This window comes from Lissotriton vulgaris, chromosome 10 (assembly GCF_964263255.1).
Source record: "Lissotriton vulgaris chromosome 10, aLisVul1.2, whole genome shotgun sequence".
NCBI classification, from domain to species: domain Eukaryota; kingdom Metazoa; phylum Chordata; class Amphibia; order Caudata; family Salamandridae; genus Lissotriton; species Lissotriton vulgaris.
Genome location: NC_141698.1, coordinates 535,291,665 through 535,306,210, shown reverse-complemented (window position 1 = coordinate 535,306,210; position 14,546 = coordinate 535,291,665). Strand labels below are relative to the sequence as shown.

Genomic DNA, 14,546 nt, shown 5'->3' with positions numbered 1-14,546 from the left:
AAATGTATCTTGGCCACTCAGGCTCGTTGGTCTAGGGGTATGATTCTCGCTTTGGGTGCGAGAGGTCCTGGGTTCAAATCCCGGACGAGCCCATCCTGTGGAAGTTTTCAGGCTGCTTGTCATATAGGAGCCTTTCTTCTTTTCAATGCTATAAGACGCTGTGTATGTCGAGAAGGTTCCTTACCCTGCACGCTATTTTCCACTTTTGACATGATAAAGGAGTGCAGGACTTCGTTGCAACTGCTTTTCTGGGCTGGACCAGCAGTGTAGGAACATTACATGCAAAGTGTTTTTCTAGTGTCATTTCAGGATATGGTTTCCAAATCGCCTCTTGGAAAAAAAGTGGTCCTCATTCCTGTCTTCCAAAGAAAGAGAGACCGGGTAAGGAGAGCCCAACTTTGAGCTTCAAGGACGTTGGCCTTTAGTCTGTGCATTCCAACCCAATACATGCCAACAAGATTCCTGAGGTGGTGTCTGTTTCTGTAGTGTAGTGGTTATCACGTTCGCCTTACACGCGAAAGGTCGAGACCGGGCAGAAACAGCAGCTTGCTGTTTTTCACAGTGTTTGCATTTACTGGCTCACTTTATAGGAAAGCTGAGATAATAGAGGCTGTCTATTCCTCACCAGCCTGACGTAGTGTGCTCCAGAGATCTCAGTGACAGCTCGAAAAGAGAAGTGACGATAGCTTGCGCCATTCGCTTGCTCGCACTTTGCTCTGTAGGGTGGGCCTACTTCATGAAAGCAAGGCATGAGAGCAGAAATGCTTCTCTTGTCCTCACCACGAGCAGACACTTAAAGCAAACAAACTGTCTGAAGGACAGAGGCTTTTTAATTTCTTGTTTGATGACGGTCATGAAAAAGACAGCAATCATATTGCAGAACAGAGCAGCATGTACTGGCTAGCTGCCACTAACCCCTGGAGCTGTGTCAGAGGTGACTCTTGCGTGGCTCATTGGTCTAGGGGTATGATTCTCGCTTAGGGTGCGAGAGGGCCCGGGTTCAAATCCCGGACGAGCCCTTTTTAGAGGTAAACATACAAACCCTACTAAAATTGCACTATGCCTGACTATTTCTCGTTATACTGGGTGCATTGTTGCACAACATATTTCTAACCTCAGAAGAAAAATGGATCACCATGCTTTATCTGCCTACCTGCTTAGTCTCAGTGTGTCCCAGGTGATGCTTTCCCAAGCTGTACTCGCTGGCATTTAGGCATCAGATATTTGCCTGTCGATGCCTGCACAAGTGAGTTTTGAATACGTCTAATTGCAAGCATGTTGGATGATATCTCTGAGGTTTTCACACTTGTTCTGCACATTCTGAGCCGCTGCTGATACAGCAGAATAGAAGTAGGGTGAAGGCTTGAGAGAAACTTTCCTCTAACAGTAGAAAGCACCAAGGTAGTTTCTGTAGTGTAGTGGTCATCACGTTCGCCTAACACGCGAAAGGTCCCCGGTTCGAGACCGGGCAGAAACACTGTGCATTGGATGCTTTTTTTGTGCACACTCTAAAACCTTATTATCTCAATGCAATTTTAAGAAGAGGTGGTCTTTGGACACAGTGAGCCGTGAGAAAATTTCTTTACCTTTGCAGACGAAACAAAGTTATCTCCATCGATCATCTGGGGGTTGTTCTTGGGCCTATTTTTATTTTATTTAAGCTATGTTGTATTGTTGGGGCCTTTACACCTGTGACATTGCTGTGAACGTTGTAAGTGGAAACGTTGGCAGGTGCAGACAGAAGAGTCAGAACTAAGCACACCCTGAGCCGTCAGGATGGCCGAGTGGTCTAAGGCGCCAGACTCAAGAGAGCTTGATCGTCAGTGATGCTGAGCCTTCTGGTCTCCTCATGGAGGCGTGGGTTCAAATCCCACTTCTGACAGGTCCCTTTTACACCCTTAAGTCTTCCTAATTTTTGCAGTGCATTCCCCAGACACACCACAATATTTGCAGGAACCTGTAGTAAATAAAGAGAAATCCACCAGGCTGGGCCCTCATTCACAATTCCATGTATTTCTGAAAGGGACACCTCAGGCACACCTTCCATTACATTTGCACTCCATCACAGTAACTGCCATGCTGGGTTTCGAAATAAGCATTTGATCCCATCATTTGTTGTGAGGCTCTCCTGCCACCTTTTGGGCAGAGAAGGCAGTGTTTCTGGAACAACACAGGCAGACATGTTCAACAGGGCTTCCTGGTTATGTGGGAGGAGCAGATTGCCAATGGTCCCCCCATGCAAATTCTAATTTACATAAGGAAGACAGAGAGGTAGCTGGGAGTAGGCACTACACACGGACATTGCACTCCCTCTTGTGATTTGCAGCCAATTCTAGATTGAGTCGGAGGAAAGGAGGAGACTCGCCCAACAATGGCCATACTGGGAAGTCAGCCACTCTGGGTCTCCCAGGTGAATGTTTCAGGCCTGTGAGCCACTCATATACATCTCGCCTGATCGAGCCTGATCGAGCGCTGAGCGAGCGCGTTTGAATGCAAATATCAAACACCACTTTCTCAGGTGCAAGAAATGGTGGGCCCTTCATTGCTTCTGGTGTGGAAGTCTTTGGAGCAAGGGTCCAGGACTTGCAGAGGAGTACAAGTGCCAGAAAGTGGTTGCTGTTCTCATCTGTGCCTTTTTACTGCTCACTGGCCGATAGGAGATTGGCTGCCCCCTTCCTTGCTGGAGTGAAAAAACAACAACTTGAGAGAAAACATGACTTTGTGTGGCTCACTTATAGGGAGACGAGCCAAATAGCCCTGCTATTTTCTGAAAGACGCTTCAGTAATTGTTCAAAATGTATCTTGGCCACTCAGGCTCGTTGGTCTAGGGGTATGATTCTCGCTTTGGGTGCGAGAGGTCCTGGGTTCAAATCCCGGACGAGCCCATCCTGTGGAAGTTTTCAGGCTGCTTGTCATATAGGAGCCTTTCTTCTTTTCAATGCTATAAGACGCTGTGTATGTCGAGAAGGTTCCTTACCCTGCACGCTATTTTCCACTTTTGACATGATAAAGGAGTGCAGGACTTCGTTGCAACTGCTTTTCTGGGCTGGACCAGCAGTGTAGGAACATTACATGCAAAGTGTTTTTCTAGTGTCATTTCAGGATATGGTTTCCAAATCGCCTCTTGGAAAAAAAGTGGTCCTCATTCCTGTCTTCCAAAGAAAGAGAGACCGGGTAAGGAGAGCCCAACTTTGAGCTTCAAGGACGTTGGCCTTTAGTCTGTGCATTCCAACCCAATACATGCCAACAAGATTCCTGAGGTGGTGTCTGTTTCTGTAGTGTAGTGGTTATCACGTTCGCCTTACACGCGAAAGGTCGAGACCGGGCAGAAACAGCAGCTTGCTGTTTTTCACAGTGTTTGCATTTACTGGCTCACTTTATAGGAAAGCTGAGATAATAGAGGCTGTCTATTCCTCACCAGCCTGACGTAGTGTGCTCCAGAGATCTCAGTGACAGCTCGAAAAGAGAAGTGACGATAGCTTGCGCCATTCGCTTGCTCGCACTTTGCTCTGTAGGGTGGGCCTACTTCATGAAAGCAAGGCATGAGAGCAGAAATGCTTCTCTTGTCCTCACCACGAGCAGACACTTAAAGCAAACAAACTGTCTGAAGGACAGAGGCTTTTTAATTTCTTGTTTGATGACGGTCATGAAAAAGACAGCAATCATATTGCAGAACAGAGCAGCATGTACTGGCTAGCTGCCACTAACCCCTGGAGCTGTGTCAGAGGTGACTCTTGCGTGGCTCATTGGTCTAGGGGTATGATTCTCGCTTAGGGTGCGAGAGGGCCCGGGTTCAAATCCCGGACGAGCCCTTTTTAGAGGTAAACATACAAACCCTACTAAAATTGCACTATGCCTGACTATTTCTCGTTATACTGGGTGCATTGTTGCACAACATATTTCTAACCTCAGAAGAAAAATGGATCACCATGCTTTATCTGCCTACCTGCTTAGTCTCAGTGTGTCCCAGGTGATGCTTTCCCAAGCTGTACTCGCTGGCATTTAGGCATCAGATATTTGCCTGTCGATGCCTGCACAAGTGAGTTTTGAATACGTCTAATTGCAAGCATGTTGGATGATATCTCTGAGGTTTTCACACTTGTTCTGCACATTCTGAGCCGCTGCTGATACAGCAGAATAGAAGTAGGGTGAAGGCTTGAGAGAAACTTTCCTCTAACAGTAGAAAGCACCAAGGTAGTTTCTGTAGTGTAGTGGTCATCACGTTCGCCTAACACGCGAAAGGTCCCCGGTTCGAGACCGGGCAGAAACACTGTGCATTGGATGCTTTTTTTGTGCACACTCTAAAACCTTATTATCTCAATGCAATTTTAAGAAGAGGTGGTCTTTGGACACAGTGAGCCGTGAGAAAATTTCTTTACCTTTGCAGACGAAACAAAGTTATCTCCATCGATCATCTGGGGGTTGTTCTTGGGCCTATTTTTATTTTATTTAAGCTATGTTGTATTGTTGGGGCCTTTACACCTGTGACATTGCTGTGAACGTTGTAAGTGGAAACGTTGGCAGGTGCAGACAGAAGAGTCAGAACTAAGCACACCCTGAGCCGTCAGGATGGCCGAGTGGTCTAAGGCGCCAGACTCAAGAGAGCTTGATCGTCAGTGATGCTGAGCCTTCTGGTCTCCTCATGGAGGCGTGGGTTCAAATCCCACTTCTGACAGGTCCCTTTTACACCCTTAAGTCTTCCTAATTTTTGCAGTGCATTCCCCAGACACACCACAATATTTGCAGGAACCTGTAGTAAATAAAGAGAAATCCACCAGGCTGGGCCCTCATTCACAATTCCATGTATTTCTGAAAGGGACACCTCAGGCACACCTTCCATTACATTTGCACTCCATCACAGTAACTGCCATGCTGGGTTTCGAAATAAGCATTTGATCCCATCATTTGTTGTGAGGCTCTCCTGCCACCTTTTGGGCAGAGAAGGCAGTGTTTCTGGAACAACACAGGCAGACATGTTCAACAGGGCTTCCTGGTTATGTGGGAGGAGCAGATTGCCAATGGTCCCCCCATGCAAATTCTAATTTACATAAGGAAGACAGAGAGGTAGCTGGGAGTAGGCACTACACACGGACATTGCACTCCCTCTTGTGATTTGCAGCCAATTCTAGATTGAGTCGGAGGAAAGGAGGAGACTCGCCCAACAATGGCCATACTGGGAAGTCAGCCACTCTGGGTCTCCCAGGTGAATGTTTCAGGCCTGTGAGCCACTCATATACATCTCGCCTGATCGAGCCTGATCGAGCGCTGAGCGAGCGCGTTTGAATGCAAATATCAAACACCACTTTCTCAGGTGCAAGAAATGGTGGGCCCTTCATTGCTTCTGGTGTGGAAGTCTTTGGAGCAAGGGTCCAGGACTTGCAGAGGAGTACAAGTGCCAGAAAGTGGTTGCTGTTCTCATCTGTGCCTTTTTACTGCTCACTGGCCGATAGGAGATTGGCTGCCCCCTTCCTTGCTGGAGTGAAAAAACAACAACTTGAGAGAAAACATGACTTTGTGTGGCTCACTTATAGGGAGACGAGCCAAATAGCCCTGCTATTTTCTGAAAGACGCTTCAGTAATTGTTCAAAATGTATCTTGGCCACTCAGGCTCGTTGGTCTAGGGGTATGATTCTCGCTTTGGGTGCGAGAGGTCCTGGGTTCAAATCCCGGACGAGCCCATCCTGTGGAAGTTTTCAGGCTGCTTGTCATATAGGAGCCTTTCTTCTTTTCAATGCTATAAGACGCTGTGTATGTCGAGAAGGTTCCTTACCCTGCACGCTATTTTCCACTTTTGACATGATAAAGGAGTGCAGGACTTCGTTGCAACTGCTTTTCTGGGCTGGACCAGCAGTGTAGGAACATTACATGCAAAGTGTTTTTCTAGTGTCATTTCAGGATATGGTTTCCAAATCGCCTCTTGGAAAAAAAGTGGTCCTCATTCCTGTCTTCCAAAGAAAGAGAGACCGGGTAAGGAGAGCCCAACTTTGAGCTTCAAGGACGTTGGCCTTTAGTCTGTGCATTCCAACCCAATACATGCCAACAAGATTCCTGAGGTGGTGTCTGTTTCTGTAGTGTAGTGGTTATCACGTTCGCCTTACACGCGAAAGGTCCCTGGTTTGAGACCGGGCAGAAACAGCAGCTTGCTGTTTTTCACAGTGTTTGCATTTACTGGCTCACTTTATAGGAAAGCTGAGATAATAGAGGCTGTCTATTCCTCACCAGCCTGACGTAGTGTGCTCCAGAGATCTCAGTGACAGCTCGAAAAGAGAAGTGACGATAGCTTGCGCCATTCGCTTGCTCGCACTTTGCTCTGTAGGGTGGGCCTACTTCATGAAAGCAAGGCATGAGAGCAGAAATGCTTCTCTTGTCCTCACCACGAGCAGACACTTAAAGCAAACAAACTGTCTGAAGGACAGAGGCTTTTTAATTTCTTGTTTGATGACGGTCATGAAAAAGACAGCAATCATATTGCAGAACAGAGCAGCATGTACTGGCTAGCTGCCACTAACCCCTGGAGCTGTGTCAGAGGTGACTCTTGCGTGGCTCATTGGTCTAGGGGTATGATTCTCGCTTAGGGTGCGAGAGGGCCCGGGTTCAAATCCCGGACGAGCCCTTTTTAGAGGTAAACATACAAACCCTACTAAAATTGCACTATGCCTGACTATTTCTCGTTATACTGGGTGCATTGTTGCACAACATATTTCTAACCTCAGAAGAAAAATGGATCACCATGCTTTATCTGCCTACCTGCTTAGTCTCAGTGTGTCCCAGGTGATGCTTTCCCAAGCTGTACTCGCTGGCATTTAGGCATCAGATATTTGCCTGTCGATGCCTGCACAAGTGAGTTTTGAATACGTCTAATTGCAAGCATGTTGGATGATATCTCTGAGGTTTTCACACTTGTTCTGCACATTCTGAGCCGCTGCTGATACAGCAGAATAGAAGTAGGGTGAAGGCTTGAGAGAAACTTTCCTCTAACAGTAGAAAGCACCAAGGTAGTTTCTGTAGTGTAGTGGTCATCACGTTCGCCTAACACGCGAAAGGTCCCCGGTTCGAGACCGGGCAGAAACACTGTGCATTGGATGCTTTTTTGTGCACACTCTAAAACCTTATTATCTCAATGCAATTTTAAGAAGAGGTGGTCTTTGGACACAGTGAGCCGTGAGAAAATTTCTTTACCTTTGCAGACGAAACAAAGTTATCTCCATCGATCATCTGGGGGTTGTTCTTGGGCCTATTTTTATTTTATTTAAGCTATGTTGTATTGTTGGGGCCTTTACACCTGTGACATTGCTGTGAACGTTGTAAGTGGAAACGTTGGCAGGTGCAGACAGAAGAGTCAGAACTAAGCACACCCTGAGCCGTCAGGATGGCCGAGTGGTCTAAGGCGCCAGACTCAAGAGAGCTTGATCGTCAGTGATGCTGAGCCTTCTGGTCTCCTCATGGAGGCGTGGGTTCAAATCCCACTTCTGACAGGTCCCTTTTACACCCTTAAGTCTTCCTAATTTTTGCAGTGCATTCCCCAGACACACCACAATATTTGCAGGAACCTGTAGTAAATAAAGAGAAATCCACCAGGCTGGGCCCTCAATCACAATTCCATGTATTTCTGAAAGGGACACCTCAGGCACACCTTCCATTACATTTGCACTCCATCACAGTAACTGCCATGCTGGGTTTCGAAATAAGCATTTGATCCCATCATTTGTTGTGAGGCTCTCCTGCCACCTTTTGGGCAGAGAAGGCAGTGTTCCTGGAACAACACAGGCAGACATGTTCAACAGGGCTTCCTGGTTATGTGGGAGGAGCAGATTGCCAATGGTCCCCCCTTGCAAATTCTAATTTACATAAGGAAGACAGAGAGGTAGCTGGGAGTAGGCACTACACACGGACATTGCACTCCCTCTTGTGATTTGCAGCCAATTCTAGATTGAGTCGGAGGAAAGGAGGAGACTCGCCCAACAATGGCCATACTGGGAAGTCAGCCACTCTGGGTCTCCCAGGTGAATGTTTCAGGCCTGTGAGCCACTCATATAAATCTCGCCTGATCGAGCCTGATCGAGCGCTGAGCGAGCGCGTTTGAATGCAAATATCAAACACCACTTTCTCAGGTGCAAGAAATGGTGGGCCCTTCATTGCTTCTGGTGTGGAAGTCTATGGAGCAAGGGTCCAGGACTTGCAGAGGAGTACAAGTGCCAGAAAGTGGTTGCTGTTCTCATCTGTGCCTTTTTACTGCTCACTGGCCGATAGGAGATTGGCTGCCCCCTTCCTTGCTGGAGTGAAAAAACAACAACTTGAGAGAAAACATGACTTTGTGTGGCTCACTTATAGGGAGACGAGCCAAATAGCCCTGCTATTTTCTGAAAGACGCTTCAGTAATTGTTCAAAATGTATCTTGGCCACTCAGGCTCGTTGGTCTAGGGGTATGATTCTCGCTTTGGGTGCGAGAGGTCCTGGGTTCAAATCCCGGACGAGCCCATCCTGTGGAAGTTTTCAGGCTGCTTGTCATATAGGAGCCTTTCTTCTTTTCAATGCTATAAGACGCTGTGTATGTCGAGAAGGTTCCTTACCCTGCACGCTATTTTCCACTTTTGACATGATAAAGGAGTGCAGGACTTCGTTGCAACTGCTTTTCTGGGCTGGACCAGCAGTGTAGGAACATTACATGCAAAGTGTTTTTCTAGTGTCATTTCAGGATATGGTTTCCAAATCGCCTCTTGGAAAAAAAGTGGTCCTCATTCCTGTCTTCCAAAGAAAGAGAGACCGGGTAAGGAGAGCCCAACTTTGAGCTTCAAGGACGTTGGCCTTTAGTCTGTGCATTCCAACCCAATACATGCCAACAAGATTCCTGAGGTGGTGTCTGTTTCTGTAGTGTAGTGGTTATCACGTTCGCCTTACACGCGAAAGGTCGAGACCGGGCAGAAACAGCAGCTTGCTGTTTTTCACAGTGTTTGCATTTACTGGCTCACTTTATAGGAAAGCTGAGATAATAGAGGCTGTCTATTCCTCACCAGCCTGACGTAGTGTGCTCCAGAGATCTCAGTGACAGCTCGAAAAGAGAAGTGACGATAGCTTGCGCCATTCGCTTGCTCGCACTTTGCTCTGTAGGGTGGGCCTACTTCATGAAAGCAAGGCATGAGAGCAGAAATGCTTCTCTTGTCCTCACCACGAGCAGACACTTAAAGCAAACAAACTGTCTGAAGGACAGAGGCTTTTTAATTTCTTGTTTGATGACGGTCATGAAAAAGACAGCAATCATATTGCAGAACAGAGCAGCATGTACTGGCTAGCTGCCACTAACCCCTGGAGCTGTGTCAGAGGTGACTCTTGCGTGGCTCATTGGTCTAGGGGTATGATTCTCGCTTAGGGTGCGAGAGGGCCCGGGTTCAAATCCCGGACGAGCCCTTTTTAGAGGTAAACATACAAACCCTACTAAAATTGCACTATGCCTGACTATTTCTCGTTATACTGGGTGCATTGTTGCACAACATATTTCTAACCTCAGAAGAAAAATGGATCACCATGCTTTATCTGCCTACCTGCTTAGTCTCAGTGTGTCCCAGGTGATGCTTTCCCAAGCTGTACTCGCTGGCATTTAGGCATCAGATATTTGCCTGTCGATGCCTGCACAAGTGAGTTTTGAATACGTCTAATTGCAAGCATGTTGGATGATATCTCTGAGGTTTTCACACTTGTTCTGCACATTCTGAGCCGCTGCTGATACAGCAGAATAGAAGTAGGGTGAAGGCTTGAGAGAAACTTTCCTCTAACAGTAGAAAGCACCAAGGTAGTTTCTGTAGTGTAGTGGTCATCACGTTCGCCTAACACGCGAAAGGTCCCCGGTTCGAGACCGGGCAGAAACACTGTGCATTGGATGCTTTTTTTGTGCACACTCTAAAACCTTATTATCTCAATGCAATTTTAAGAAGAGGTGGTCTTTGGACACAGTGAGCCGTGAGAAAATTTCTTTACCTTTGCAGACGAAACAAAGTTATCTCCATCGATCATCTGGGGGTTGTTCTTGGGCCTATTTTTATTTTATTTAAGCTATGTTGTATTGTTGGGGCCTTTACACCTGTGACATTGCTGTGAACGTTGTAAGTGGAAACGTTGGCAGGTGCAGACAGAAGAGTCAGAACTAAGCACACCCTGAGCCGTCAGGATGGCCGAGTGGTCTAAGGCGCCAGACTCAAGAGAGCTTGATCGTCAGTGATGCTGAGCCTTCTGGTCTCCTCATGGAGGCGTGGGTTCAAATCCCACTTCTGACAGGTCCCTTTTACACCCTTAAGTCTTCCTAATTTTTGCAGTGCATTCCCCAGACACACCACAATATTTGCAGGAACCTGTAGTAAATAAAGAGAAATCCACCAGGCTGGGCCCTCATTCACAATTCCATGTATTTCTGAAAGGGACACCTCAGGCACACCTTCCATTACATTTGCACTCCATCACAGTAACTGCCATGCTGGGTTTCGAAATAAGCATTTGATCCCATCATTTGTTGTGAGGCTCTCCTGCCACCTTTTGGGCAGAGAAGGCAGTGTTTCTGGAACAACACAGGCAGACATGTTCAACAGGGCTTCCTGGTTATGTGGGAGGAGCAGATTGCCAATGGTCCCCCCATGCAAATTCTAATTTACATAAGGAAGACAGAGAGGTAGCTGGGAGTAGGCACTACACACGGACATTGCACTCCCTCTTGTGATTTGCAGCCAATTCTAGATTGAGTCGGAGGAAAGGAGGAGACTCGCCCAACAATGGCCATACTGGGAAGTCAGCCACTCTGGGTCTCCCAGGTGAATGTTTCAGGCCTGTGAGCCACTCATATACATCTCGCCTGATCGAGCCTGATCGAGCGCTGAGCGAGCGCGTTTGAATGCAAATATCAAACACCACTTTCTCAGGTGCAAGAAATGGTGGGCCCTTCATTGCTTCTGGTGTGGAAGTCTTTGGAGCAAGGGTCCAGGACTTGCAGAGGAGTACAAGTGCCAGAAAGTGGTTGCTGTTCTCATCTGTGCCTTTTTACTGCTCACTGGCCGATAGGAGATTGGCTGCCCCCTTCCTTGCTGGAGTGAAAAAACAACAACTTGAGAGAAAACATGACTTTGTGTGGCTCACTTATAGGGAGACGAGCCAAATAGCCCTGCTATTTTCTGAAAGACGCTTCAGTAATTGTTCAAAATGTATCTTGGCCACTCAGGCTCGTTGGTCTAGGGGTATGATTCTCGCTTTGGGTGCGAGAGGTCCTGGGTTCAAATCCCGGACGAGCCCATCCTGTGGAAGTTTTCAGGCTGCTTGTCATATAGGAGCCTTTCTTCTTTTCAATGCTATAAGACGCTGTGTATGTCGAGAAGGTTCCTTACCCTGCACGCTATTTTCCACTTTTGACATGATAAAGGAGTGCAGGACTTCGTTGCAACTGCTTTTCTGGGCTGGACCAGCAGTGTAGGAACATTACATGCAAAGTGTTTTTCTAGTGTCATTTCAGGATATGGTTTCCAAATCGCCTCTTGGAAAAAAAGTGGTCCTCATTCCTGTCTTCCAAAGAAAGAGAGACCGGGTAAGGAGAGCCCAACTTTGAGCTTCAAGGACGTTGGCCTTTAGTCTGTGCATTCCAACCCAATACATGCCAACAAGATTCCTGAGGTGGTGTCTGTTTCTGTAGTGTAGTGGTTATCACGTTCGCCTTACACGCGAAAGGTCCCTGGTTTGAGACCGGGCAGAAACAGCAGCTTGCTGTTTTTCACAGTGTTTGCATTTACTGGCTCACTTTATAGGAAAGCTGAGATAATAGAGGCTGTCTATTCCTCACCAGCCTGACGTAGTGTGCTCCAGAGATCTCAGTGACAGCTCGAAAAGAGAAGTGACGATAGCTTGCGCCATTCGCTTGCTCGCACTTTGCTCTGTAGGGTGGGCCTACTTCATGAAAGCAAGGCATGAGAGCAGAAATGCTTCTCTTGTCCTCACCACGAGCAGACACTTAAAGCAAACAAACTGTCTGAAGGACAGAGGCTTTTTAATTTCTTGTTTGATGACGGTCATGAAAAAGACAGCAATCATATTGCAGAACAGAGCAGCATGTACTGGCTAGCTGCCACTAACCCCTGGAGCTGTGTCAGAGGTGACTCTTGCGTGGCTCATTGGTCTAGGGGTATGATTCTCGCTTAGGGTGCGAGAGGGCCCGGGTTCAAATCCCGGACGAGCCCTTTTTAGAGGTAAACATACAAACCCTACTAAAATTGCACTATGCCTGACTATTTCTCGTTATACTGGGTGCATTGTTGCACAACATATTTCTAACCTCAGAAGAAAAATGGATCACCATGCTTTATCTGCCTACCTGCTTAGTCTCAGTGTGTCCCAGGTGATGCTTTCCCAAGCTGTACTCGCTGGCATTTAGGCATCAGATATTTGCCTGTCGATGCCTGCACAAGTGAGTTTTGAATACGTCTAATTGCAAGCATGTTGGATGATATCTCTGAGGTTTTCACACTTGTTCTGCACATTCTGAGCCGCTGCTGATACAGCAGAATAGAAGTAGGGTGAAGGCTTGAGAGAAACTTTCCTCTAACAGTAGAAAGCACCAAGGTAGTTTCTGTAGTGTAGTGGTCATCACGTTCGCCTAACACGCGAAAGGTCCCCGGTTCGAGACCGGGCAGAAACACTGTGCATTGGATGCTTTTTTGTGCACACTCTAAAACCTTATTATCTCAATGCAATTTTAAGAAGAGGTGGTCTTTGGACACAGTGAGCCGTGAGAAAATTTCTTTACCTTTGCAGACGAAACAAAGTTATCTCCATCGATCATCTGGGGGTTGTTCTTGGGCCTATTTTTATTTTATTTAAGCTATGTTGTATTGTTGGGGCCTTTACACCTGTGACATTGCTGTGAACGTTGTAAGTGGAAACGTTGGCAGGTGCAGACAGAAGAGTCAGAACTAAGCACACCCTGAGCCGTCAGGATGGCCGAGTGGTCTAAGGCGCCAGACTCAAGAGAGCTTGATCGTCAGTGATGCTGAGCCTTCTGGTCTCCTCATGGAGGCGTGGGTTCAAATCCCACTTCTGACAGGTCCCTTTTACACCCTTAAGTCTTCCTAATTTTTGCAGTGCATTCCCCAGACACACCACAATATTTGCAGGAACCTGTAGTAAATAAAGAGAAATCCACCAGGCTGGGCCCTCAATCACAATTCCATGTATTTCTGAAAGGGACACCTCAGGCACACCTTCCATTACATTTGCACTCCATCACAGTAACTGCCATGCTGGGTTTCGAAATAAGCATTTGATCCCATCATTTGTTGTGAGGCTCTCCTGCCACCTTTTGGGCAGAGAAGGCAGTGTTCCTGGAACAACACAGGCAGACATGTTCAACAGGGCTTCCTGGTTATGTGGGAGGAGCAGATTGCCAATGGTCCCCCCTTGCAAATTCTAATTTACATAAGGAAGACAGAGAGGTAGCTGGGAGTAGGCACTACACACGGACATTGCACTCCCTCTTGTGATTTGCAGCCAATTCTAGATTGAGTCGGAGGAAAGGAGGAGACTCGCCCAACAATGGCCATACTGGGAAGTCAGCCACTCTGGGTCTCCCAGGTGAATGTTTCAGGCCTGTGAGCCACTCATATAAATCTCGCCTGATCGAGCCTGATCGAGCGCTGAGCGAGCGCGTTTGAATGCAAATATCAAACACCACTTTCTCAGGTGCAAGAAATGGTGGGCCCTTCATTGCTTCTGGTGTGGAAGTCTATGGAGCAAGGGTCCAGGACTTGCAGAGGAGTACAAGTGCCAGAAAGTGGTTGCTGTTCTCATCTGTGCCTTTTTACTGCTCACTGGCCGATAGGAGATTGGCTGCCCCCTTCCTTGCTGGAGTGAAAAAACAACAACTTGAGAGAAAACATGACTTTGTGTGGCTCACTTATAGGGAGACGAGCCAAATAGCCCTGCTATTTTCTGAAAGACGCTTCAGTAATTGTTCAAAATGTATCTTGGCCACTCAGGCTCGTTGGTCTAGGGGTATGATTCTCGCTTTGGGTGCGAGAGGTCCTGGGTTCAAATCCCGGACGAGCCCATCCTGTGGAAGTTTTCAGGCTGCTTGTCATATAGGAGCCTTTCTTCTTTTCAATGCTATAAGACGCTGTGTATGTCGAGAAGGTTCCTTACCCTGCACGCTATTTTCCACTTTTGACATGATAAAGGAGTGCAGGACTTCGTTGCAACTGCTTTTCTGGGCTGGACCAGCAGTGTAGGAACATTACATGCAAAGTGTTTTTCTAGTGTCATTTCAGGATATGGTTTCCAAATCGCCTCTTGGAAAAAAAGTGGTCCTCATTCCTGTCTTCCAAAGAAAGAGAGACCGGGTAAGGAGAGCCCAACTTTGAGCTTCAAGGACGTTGGCCTTTAGTCTGTGCATTCCAACCCAATACATGCCAACAAGATTCCTGAGGTGGTGTCTGTTTCTGTAGTGTAGTGGTTATCACGTTCGCCTTACACGCGAAAGGTCGAGACCGGGCAGAAACAGCAGCTTGCTGTTTTTCACAGTGTTT

At 47.2% G+C, this 14,546-nt stretch overlaps 18 non-coding genes across 18 annotated transcripts; all 18 read left to right on the top strand.

The window, feature by feature from the left end:
* Window positions 1–20: 20 nt before the first annotated feature.
* TRNAP-UGG (transfer RNA proline (anticodon UGG)) lies at window positions 21–92 on the top strand. The gene has a single exon. It is a non-coding gene; the product is annotated as a tRNA-Pro (tRNA).
* Window positions 93–947: 855 nt separating this feature from the next.
* TRNAP-AGG (transfer RNA proline (anticodon AGG)) lies at window positions 948–1,019 on the top strand. The gene has a single exon. It is a non-coding gene; the product is annotated as a tRNA-Pro (tRNA).
* A 385-nt stretch (window positions 1,020–1,404) lies between these two features.
* On the top strand, window positions 1,405–1,477 carry TRNAV-AAC (transfer RNA valine (anticodon AAC)). Its single transcript has one exon. It is a non-coding gene; the product is annotated as a tRNA-Val (tRNA).
* A 293-nt stretch (window positions 1,478–1,770) lies between these two features.
* On the top strand, window positions 1,771–1,882 carry TRNAL-CAA (transfer RNA leucine (anticodon CAA)). Its single transcript has 2 exons — window positions 1,771–1,808; window positions 1,837–1,882. It is a non-coding gene; the product is annotated as a tRNA-Leu (tRNA).
* A 1,858-nt stretch (window positions 1,883–3,740) lies between these two features.
* TRNAP-AGG (transfer RNA proline (anticodon AGG)) lies at window positions 3,741–3,812 on the top strand. The gene has a single exon. It is a non-coding gene; the product is annotated as a tRNA-Pro (tRNA).
* Window positions 3,813–4,197: 385 nt separating this feature from the next.
* TRNAV-AAC (transfer RNA valine (anticodon AAC)) lies at window positions 4,198–4,270 on the top strand. Its single transcript has one exon. It is a non-coding gene; the product is annotated as a tRNA-Val (tRNA).
* A 293-nt stretch (window positions 4,271–4,563) lies between these two features.
* On the top strand, window positions 4,564–4,675 carry TRNAL-CAA (transfer RNA leucine (anticodon CAA)). Its single transcript has 2 exons — window positions 4,564–4,601; window positions 4,630–4,675. It is a non-coding gene; the product is annotated as a tRNA-Leu (tRNA).
* A 1,387-nt stretch (window positions 4,676–6,062) lies between these two features.
* Window positions 6,063–6,135, top strand: TRNAV-UAC (transfer RNA valine (anticodon UAC)). Its single transcript has one exon. It is a non-coding gene; the product is annotated as a tRNA-Val (tRNA).
* A 406-nt stretch (window positions 6,136–6,541) lies between these two features.
* On the top strand, window positions 6,542–6,613 carry TRNAP-AGG (transfer RNA proline (anticodon AGG)). Its single transcript has one exon. It is a non-coding gene; the product is annotated as a tRNA-Pro (tRNA).
* A 385-nt stretch (window positions 6,614–6,998) lies between these two features.
* Window positions 6,999–7,071, top strand: TRNAV-AAC (transfer RNA valine (anticodon AAC)). The gene has a single exon. It is a non-coding gene; the product is annotated as a tRNA-Val (tRNA).
* Window positions 7,072–7,363: 292 nt separating this feature from the next.
* On the top strand, window positions 7,364–7,475 carry TRNAL-CAA (transfer RNA leucine (anticodon CAA)). The gene is made up of 2 exons: window positions 7,364–7,401; window positions 7,430–7,475. It is a non-coding gene; the product is annotated as a tRNA-Leu (tRNA).
* A 1,858-nt stretch (window positions 7,476–9,333) lies between these two features.
* On the top strand, window positions 9,334–9,405 carry TRNAP-AGG (transfer RNA proline (anticodon AGG)). Its single transcript has one exon. It is a non-coding gene; the product is annotated as a tRNA-Pro (tRNA).
* Window positions 9,406–9,790: 385 nt separating this feature from the next.
* Window positions 9,791–9,863, top strand: TRNAV-AAC (transfer RNA valine (anticodon AAC)). Its single transcript has one exon. It is a non-coding gene; the product is annotated as a tRNA-Val (tRNA).
* A 293-nt stretch (window positions 9,864–10,156) lies between these two features.
* TRNAL-CAA (transfer RNA leucine (anticodon CAA)) lies at window positions 10,157–10,268 on the top strand. The gene is made up of 2 exons: window positions 10,157–10,194; window positions 10,223–10,268. It is a non-coding gene; the product is annotated as a tRNA-Leu (tRNA).
* Window positions 10,269–11,655: 1,387 nt separating this feature from the next.
* On the top strand, window positions 11,656–11,728 carry TRNAV-UAC (transfer RNA valine (anticodon UAC)). The gene has a single exon. It is a non-coding gene; the product is annotated as a tRNA-Val (tRNA).
* Window positions 11,729–12,134: 406 nt separating this feature from the next.
* On the top strand, window positions 12,135–12,206 carry TRNAP-AGG (transfer RNA proline (anticodon AGG)). The gene has a single exon. It is a non-coding gene; the product is annotated as a tRNA-Pro (tRNA).
* A 385-nt stretch (window positions 12,207–12,591) lies between these two features.
* TRNAV-AAC (transfer RNA valine (anticodon AAC)) lies at window positions 12,592–12,664 on the top strand. The gene has a single exon. It is a non-coding gene; the product is annotated as a tRNA-Val (tRNA).
* Window positions 12,665–12,956: 292 nt separating this feature from the next.
* On the top strand, window positions 12,957–13,068 carry TRNAL-CAA (transfer RNA leucine (anticodon CAA)). The gene is made up of 2 exons: window positions 12,957–12,994; window positions 13,023–13,068. It is a non-coding gene; the product is annotated as a tRNA-Leu (tRNA).
* The last annotated feature ends 1,478 nt before the right edge of the window (window positions 13,069–14,546 follow it).